General features: G+C 39.9%; 1 pseudogene; it reads right to left on the bottom strand.

The window, feature by feature from the left end:
- Positions 1-246: 246 nt before the first annotated feature.
- Positions 247-966, bottom strand: LOC115291338 (annotated as a pseudogene).
- Between the last annotated feature and the right edge of the window lie 7,772 nt (positions 967-8,738).

Here is an 8,738-nt window from a genome sequence, read left to right on the forward strand (position 1 = left end):
GATGCCTTTGTAGAATCATGTCCACATGCACTTTATGTTCCTTCTAGCCATCTTACACATGAAGCTGGGTTGTCCTGTAATGCACAGGGAGTGAAACAGGGAATCTTGTAAGGCTTCATTTGATGTTCATCAGGATATCTGTAATTACTTCATATTTAGTGGCAAAAATTAAGCTAGTGCAAGCACATAAGTATACTTTTCCTATTACTGGTTTCTATCTCATACACTGAACAGTTAAGCACAGAATCATGTGTACAAAGAGACCCCCTGGGGGAAACTGCTGTGTAGAGAAGCAGCCCTAGACTTGATAGGAAACCTCCTGACAACTTCTATCTGCATTGCTCCTGGGTATATAAACCAGAATTGTGCATAGTGTGCACCCCCTGGTGGTGTTGATACCCTACTACAGCGAGGTTTGTGTCTGGGCTCACACTGACGTCCCCTCATTGTGTCACTTGCACAGAAATATATAGCCGTGTCCTCGACTCTCAGGTTGTTCATCTGCAGATCCAGTGTGTTCTTGGCGTTGTCTCTGGAGATGGTGAATCAGCCCATCACGGAGTCCACATAGCTTGTGCTACTTCCATCATATTTAATCCTTGAGACCCACTCCAACCCCTTCTCTGGAGCCTGGTGGACCCAGTGCATCCAGTATTTACTGAAGTCAAATCCAGAGCCTACACAGGAGAGTCTCAGGGAGCCCCCATGCTTCACCAGGTCTCCCCCAGACTCCACCAGCTGCACCTCACACTGGACACCTGCAGACACAAGACATCCAGGTGAGGAAAATTGTCACACATCCACTGTTTCTCTCATTCATATCCACTCACATACTCAGTGTCTCGTATTCACCATGAAATACCTTTTAGAACAGCAACAAGGAATACCCAGCCAAGTACAAACTCCATAGTGAGATGTCTGTGTTCTGTCCTGATCACAGAATGGGAACATCTGGGACTCCCAGGGCTGGGGCTCCTCTCCCAGTCGCAGATTTGAGGCTGGGCTGGTTTAATCAGCACAGGAAGGACCCCATTTGCATATCCTATGAGTATATAAACAACTGTGTATTCACTGGTTACAGAGGTGGTGTAAGCACAGCAGATGCAACTTTTTGATTGGGTGTATTCACAGCATTTGAATAAATATATTGTTATTATGATTTTCCAGGAAACACACTGGCCTCCATGTGCTACTTTGGTTTTACCTCTGCACACTAATCTTGGGTTTAGGTATAGTGATAACCATTATGTAGATGTGAACCTATTCCACAATGTAGGGGGTTGTGAAGCAATTGTGTGGTGAGAGTCAGCCCCAGGACCTGGGCTTTTGTTCCTTCCTATGTATCTAGTTTTCCCTCCTCCCCCAACCTCTGAACCACCTGCAGGACCAAGTGAGAAATGTGGAATCCCTTGTAATGGAGACAGGATGATTTTGCTTGTTTTGGAGTTTACCTGAAATATAGAGAGAATCAGGTTCTATGCATGTGTATTTTCAAGTCACTAAAATGTCACTATCACTGTGTTCCTCCGGAATCATCTCTGTATTTGTTTGTCAGACCGTTGATGAGTGTACAAAATATAGGATAAGGTGCACTTACAGAGTGTGTGAGATGATAACACTAATGTCAGAATCAACATGAAAACGGTGAACACGTACATTTCTGTTAAATTCTTTTGTAGTTCCCCTGGAATTTTTCCTACCTACTTTATTTCTTCACCCTGTCCCCACAGAACTATTGATGTTTCTCATGTTACACAGACTGGTATTAGTTTTATAGAATTTACGGATGTGTAATTATATTATATGAACCTTTCTCTGTAGGGTTTATATGGTTCAGCATTAGTCCTTGTACACACAACCATTTGCTGCTTGTAGCAGGAGGCATTGGATTTAATGTTTGGCAGGCAGCTTCACAAGAATGAACATTGCCAAATTTTATTTTTTAAGTGCTTCTTTTGGGAGGGGATCAGCATTGCTACCAGTGTCTGTTATTTCAGTACAGGTCTTTCACCGCATTATATACATTGCATTATATATATATATATTATATGTAAATATATATATATATATATATATATATATATAGAGAGAGAGAGAGAGAGAGAGAGAGAGAGAGACGTGGCACTCAGAGAATGCATTATTTATTTAGTTTCCAGAACAACTAAGCTGTACAAGAGGTAGACGGTAAATTTCCATAAATGTATATGTTTCTCTGTTCTGACAAGTTGCTCTTTTTATTAGAGTTAATGGAAGCTCATTTTGAAAATTGGGAATATAAATAAAACACACAGGAACACCTGGGTGACTCAGTCGGTTAAGCATCCAATGTCTGCTCAGGTGATGATCTCACGGTTTGTGGGTTCATGCCCCAAGTCAAACTCTGTGCTTATGGCTCAGAACTAGCTGTCTGCTTTGGATTCTGTGTCTACTTCTCTCTCTACCTCTCCCCAGCTCATACACTGTCTCCCTTTCTCTAAAAAATAAATAAAAATTAAAGAAACACAATTAAGACTAGTGAGCTTTCTATGGAGATGTTCTTTAGGGTTGGGAGTAATGAGGTGAAGAACATTTCTTTAGAAAAGCAAGATGGCCATAGGCGATGATATGGAAAAACAGTTTAACAGAAATTGAGCAATTAGCAATTTTTAGAAAACCACTGAATAATTCACATCCTCGTCAATTATGTGATCTGATGAAGATAATTTTCCATAGAAATAAGTCCCGTCTCGTGGAGGCGGTCCTATTTCACATCTGGGATCTGTGTCTCTGTGGACCTGATACAGTTCTAGTCAGGTAGGCAAGAGGGGTCAGCTGGATTTTTTCTGCTTCTTCAGAAGTTACATTCAGAATAAAATGTTCTTTCTCCAAGTTCCTTTTCTCCTTTGAGTGTGGGAAAGCTGACACCAAGTCCAGCCATGATGGGGTCATCTGTGGTTGGGAAATGACATAGAACTGATTTTCAGTCAATACACTAGAAGCACTCTGGTTGTCACATCCCCCAGACAATCTGCAGTCTGCTGCTTTTTGGCACAAGTGATTTCCAACAAGCACTGGTCAAGTACTCTACTAGAGCACACTGCATGGTGTAGCAACTTTGGTATGACCTTGAGTCAAGTATTTGCAAGAACACCAAGAGAATAAGGTAATTTCCTGCTCATGTATAACCAGCAACAGCAAGTCTCAGGGAACCTGTGAAGTGGCACATGGCTGAAAGCCCATCTTCAGGGGCTATTCGAACACAGATAGATGGATTTTATACAGCATCCACCCACTATGGCATGTGGATATGCTTTATTTGTTGTATGTCTATTTGCCCCATGGTGTGCAGTCATTCCTTGACCAAAACCTCCAGCCCTTCAAGATGATGAAAAGCTTTTGAGTTGTGTTTCTATCCAGAGTTGTACCTGCTTTTCTATACAGTGACTGAGACACACACCTCATAGTGGTCATGGTAACATAACTCTGCACAATGCTGTTTAGACTCATACCACACAGTCCTCACATCCACAGTCTTCTTGAAAGGTGGAAAGAAACAGCATCCTTAAAATAAGGTTACACAAACTCTCAGAAGGACATGGACTCTGTTGTCCAAAGAAACCTCCTGTGGTACTATAACCTTGATTTTTCTTTCTGTTGCTTCATTATTGGTGTATAGGAATGCAACCGATTTCTGTACATTGATTTTGTACCCTGCAACTTTACTGAATTCATTGATCAGTTCTAGAAGGCTTCTGGTGGAGTCGATTGAGTTTTCCATGTAAAGTATCATGTCACCATCTGCGAAAAGTGAAAGTTTGACTTCTTTGCCGATTTTGATGTCTTTTATTTCCTTTTGTTGTCTGATTGCTGATGCTAGGACTTCCAGCACTATGTTAAACAACAGTGGTGAGAGTGGACATCCCTGTCGTGTTCCTGATCTCAGGGGGAAAGCTCTCAGTTCTTCCCCAATGAGGATGATATTAACTGTGGGCTTTTCAATAATTGCTTTAATAAAGTTTAAGTAAGTTCCTTCTATTCTGACTTTCCTGAGACTTTTTTTTTTTTATCAAGAAGGGATGTTGCATTTTGTCAAATGCTTTTTCTGCATCTATCACCAGGATCATATGGTTTTTATCCTTTTTTTGTTAGTGTGATGTATCACATTGATGGGTGAGCGAATATTGAACTAGCTCTGTAAGCCAGGAATGAATCTCACTTGATCATGATGGATAATTCTACTAATGTGCTGTTGAATTCGATTTGCTAGTCACTTGTAGAGTGTTTTTGGCATCTGTATTCATTAAAGTTATTGGCCAGTAGTTCTCCTTTTATGCTGGGTCTCTGTCTGGTTTAGGAATCAAAGTGAAATTTGCTTCATAGAATGAGTTTGAAATTCTTCCTTTGATTTCTAATTTTTGAAATAACTTGAGAAGGATGGGTGTTAACTCTAATTTAAATGTCTGGTAGAATTCCCCTGGAAATCCATACGGCCTGGGCTTTTATTTCTTGGGAGATTTTTAATAACTGATTTGATTTCCTCACTGGGTGTAGGTCTGTTTAGATTTTCTATTTCTTCCCATTGAAATTTTGGTAGAGCATGTGTGTTTAGGAATTTATCCATTGTTTCCAGGGTGTCTAGTTTGTTGGCATAAAATCTTTCAGAGTAATCTGTGATGATTGCTTGTATTTATAAGGGATAATCTGAAATAGATCCATTTTCATTTATGATTTTGTCTATATTTTTCTCTCTGAGGAGCCTTGATAGAGGTTTATCAATTTCATTTATTTTTTTCAAATAAACCAACTCTTGGTTTCATTGATTTATTTATCTCTTTCTTTGGATTATATATTGTTTATTTCTGCCCTGATCTTTATTACTTCTCTTGTTCTGCTGGGTTTGAGGTGCTCTTGCTGCTCCCTTTCTAGTTTCCTTAGGTGCTCTGTTAGGTTTTGAATTTGTGCTTTTTCTATTTTGTTGAAATAGGCAAGGATTGCAATAACCTTTCCCCATAGGACTGCCTTTGTTGCATCCCATAGTTTAGATTGTTGTATTTTCAGTTTCATTTGTTTTCATATATTTTTTAATTTCCTCTCTAATTGCCTGTTCACCCAATCATTCTTCAGTAGGGTGGTTTTTAACTTCCACATTTTTGGAGGTTTTCCAGACTTTTGCCTGTGGTTGATTTCAAGTTTCATAGTGCTGTGATCTCAAATTGTGCAAGGTATGATCTCAATTCATTTGTATTTACAGAGGGCTGTTTTATGACCCAGAATGTGATCAATCTTGGAGTAAGTGCCATGCGCACTCGAGGAGAAAGTGTATTCCCTAGCTTCAGGATGCAGAGGTCTAAATTTTTCTTTCAATTCCATCTGTTCCAGTGTGCCATTTATGTCCATTGTTTCTTTAGTGATTTTCTGTAGGGTTGATCTATCCATTATTGTAAGTGATGTATTAAAATCCCCTGCAATTAGCACATTCTTATCAATAAGATTGTTTCTGTTTGTGATTAGTTATTTTATATATTTGGGTGCTCCCGAATTCATTGCATAGAGGTTTATAATTGTTAGCTCTTCCTGATGTAAAGACCTTGTAATTATTATATAATGTCCTTCTTCATCTCTTGTTACTACATCTACTATAAAGTCCAGTTTATTCTATATACATATTGCTACTCCAGCTTTCTTTCGGTGTCCAGTCACTTGGTAGATATTTCTCCATCCCCTTAATTTCAATCTAAAAGTTTCTTCAGGTCTGAGGTGAGTTTCTTGTAGACAGCAAATAGATGGATTTTGTTTTTGTTTTTTTATCCGTTCTGCTACTCTGTATCATGTGATTGGAGCATTCATTCCGTTTATATTCAGTGTCTTATTGAAAAATGTAGGTTTAGGTTTATTGTGTTCTCTGTAGAGTTCATATTTGTATTGATGTCTCTGTTGTCTTATATTCCTTGCTACATTTGTCTCATAGAGTCCCTATCAGGATTTTTTGTCGGGCTGGTCTTATGGTAACGAATTCTCTCATCTTTTGTTTATTTGGGAAAACCTTGATCTCTTCTTCTATTTTGAATGGCAGGCTCGCTGGATAAAGAATTCTTGGTTGCATATTTTTTCTGTTCATCACATTGAAGATTTCCTGCCATTCCTTTCTGGCCTGCCAAGTTTCAGTAGATAGGTCTGTAACCACTCTGAATGGTTTCCCTTTATATGTTAGGGCTCTTTTATCCCTAACTGCTATCAGAATTCGCTCTTTATCTTTATATTTTGCCAGTTTCACTATGATATAACATGTTAAAAGTTGGTTCAGGTTGCATATTAGGGGAGTTCGATATGCCTCTTGAATTTTAATGTCTTTCTCTTTCCCCATATTGGAAAATTTTTCATCTATAATTCGATCAAGCACCCATTCAAGATCTTTTTCTCTTTCTTCATCTTCAGGAACTCCTGTGATATGGATATTGGTCTGTTGATTGTATCATGAAGATCTCGAATTCTCCTTACCTGGTCCTATATCAATTTCTCTCCCTTTTTCTCGGCTTCCTTATTTGATATAACTGTATCTTTTAATTCACACATTCTCCTCTCTGCTTTTTCAATCTGTGCAGTGACATTCTCCCTTTTATTATTCACCTCATTTATGACCTTTTGAAAATTTGTAGTCTGTGTTTTAAAGGCTTCTCTGATGTTTTTTTCAAGGCCAGTGATTAATTTTATGACAATTGTTCTAAATTCTTGTTCAGTTATGTTGTTCATGTCTGCTTTGAGCAGTTCTGTAGCTGTGATTTCTTCCTGGAATTTCTTTAAAGAAGAATTCTTTTGTTTCATCATTTTGGCTAGCTTTTTGTCACTTGTCATTTTTAAAAGGTTGTTATGCACTCTATACCTTTTAATATTGCTCTTTTAAAGGAGGTTATTTGACTGGTCAGCCCCTGTTATTTCAGGAGATGTTCTTTTAATGGTGTTTCTCGGCTTCTCTTATTATGCCTCTGATTAATATTTTTCCGTACTCAGTGATATTTGGGACTTTCCACTATGTGTGCTTTGGCTTTTTTCTTGAGGTAGCCCTGAAAAGGAAAACAGACAGACAAACACACAGGGAACAAAAGCAGGCAAACCTACTGACAGATCAAGTAAACAAGCAAACCAAATGGAAAAGGAAAAAAAGAAACAGGAAAGAGAAAAAAAGGACAAGAAAGGATAATATGAAGGTGGGCAAACAGGGACAGCCAATGATAAAGAATCGTTTAGAGTATAAAACCTGCGGAGGAGAAAGATAAGAATGAGATAAGGGAAAAAAATCTGGATGGTAAGAGTTGATCTAATCACAACAGTGCATAAATGTTGGTCTTCTCAGACTCCAGGAGGAAAACAGAGAAAAGGAAGAGATAGGAAAAGAGAAAAGAGAAAAAAGGGAAACATTAAAAAATAAAAATAATAAGAAAAAAATAAAAAATAAAAATAATAAGAAAAAAGATTCCAGGTCTCCAGAGCATATGGGCATGTTTTGATGTAGGCAGGTCATGTCTCAGGGGCTGTTCTCTGATGCCCCGCCTTAGTGGTTGTGGGGAGAAGTATGGAGACTTTGCAAGCCCCCCTCAGACCATACATTGCCAGCTACTCTCTTGAGTCCATCTCTCCATGCCTTGGGCGGGCCAAATTGCTTCACTTTTCTATGTTCTGCCAGGTTTCTAAATCCTCGTCCACCCATTAAAATGCTTCCACCACCGTTAAAATGATCTCCAGCAGGCAGGTGGCTTTTCTGTGTAGGGGGGTTGGGGAGCCAGTTTTTCCCTGGCTTCACCTGAAGTTGGCCAGTGTGGAGCCCATGGGAGAACAAGCCCACTGAGGGTGATGGATTTCTTTCCCTGTGCCCAGTGGCTACACATGGAAAATTTGTCTCTTCACCATGGGCTGAGGTCTCCCCTTTCCAGAGATCATGCTATGAGCGTTTCAGTCTCTCCTTCTCTTCCCCTCGGCTCTGTGCTGCCCTGCAAGGCTGTTCCATGCAGCGCCCTGCATGCCCGTTCGTGCGTGGCCCTCCTCGGTTCTTTGCCACCTGCACGGCTGCAGTGAGCAGGGTCCTGCATTGTGCTGTGCCGCCTCTAAAAACAGGGCTCTCTGTGGGCCCGGCGCCAAGTTTCTGGGCACTCTCTTTCCCGGCTCCGCTTTGAGCTACCATTCCCTCCCTCAGAGTCTCCAGTCCCAGTTCTTACTCACTCAGGCATCCATAAGGCTGTTATCAATAAGGAGTCTGCATGCGCACCTCCATTCTTTGGCATCAGAATATTGTGGTTTGATCCATTCACCAGGTGATGGACATTTAGGCTCTTTCCAGCAGTGGGTGTTATATGGAAACCAACTTGACAATAAACTATTAAAATTAAAGAACATTGTTGCTTTTAGTTCTTCTCAGTTTGATGGTTGCAGGGATATGGAGGTAACAGTGCTCCCTACTTCTCCGCCATCTTGCCCCCCCTCTCCATTGGAGTTTTTAATCCACTTACATTCATAGTGATTACTGAGAGATGATATTAGTGCAATTGTGTTATCACAAAGTTTCTGTAAAGTCATTTCTTTCTGGAGATGTTCTCTGTTCCCTTCTAGAGTTTGTTGCTTTTGGTCTTTCTTTCTCTCCAATAGTTCCCTTTAATATATCTTACAGGGATGGCTTAGGGGTCAAAGACTCTTTTAGACTTTGTTTGGGAAAATATTTATCTCTCCTTCTTCTCAATGACAAACTTCCTCTTCTCCCCCCCCCCCCC

Source organism: Suricata suricatta, chromosome 5, assembly GCF_006229205.1.
Source record: "Suricata suricatta isolate VVHF042 chromosome 5, meerkat_22Aug2017_6uvM2_HiC, whole genome shotgun sequence".
NCBI classification, from domain to species: domain Eukaryota; kingdom Metazoa; phylum Chordata; class Mammalia; order Carnivora; family Herpestidae; genus Suricata; species Suricata suricatta.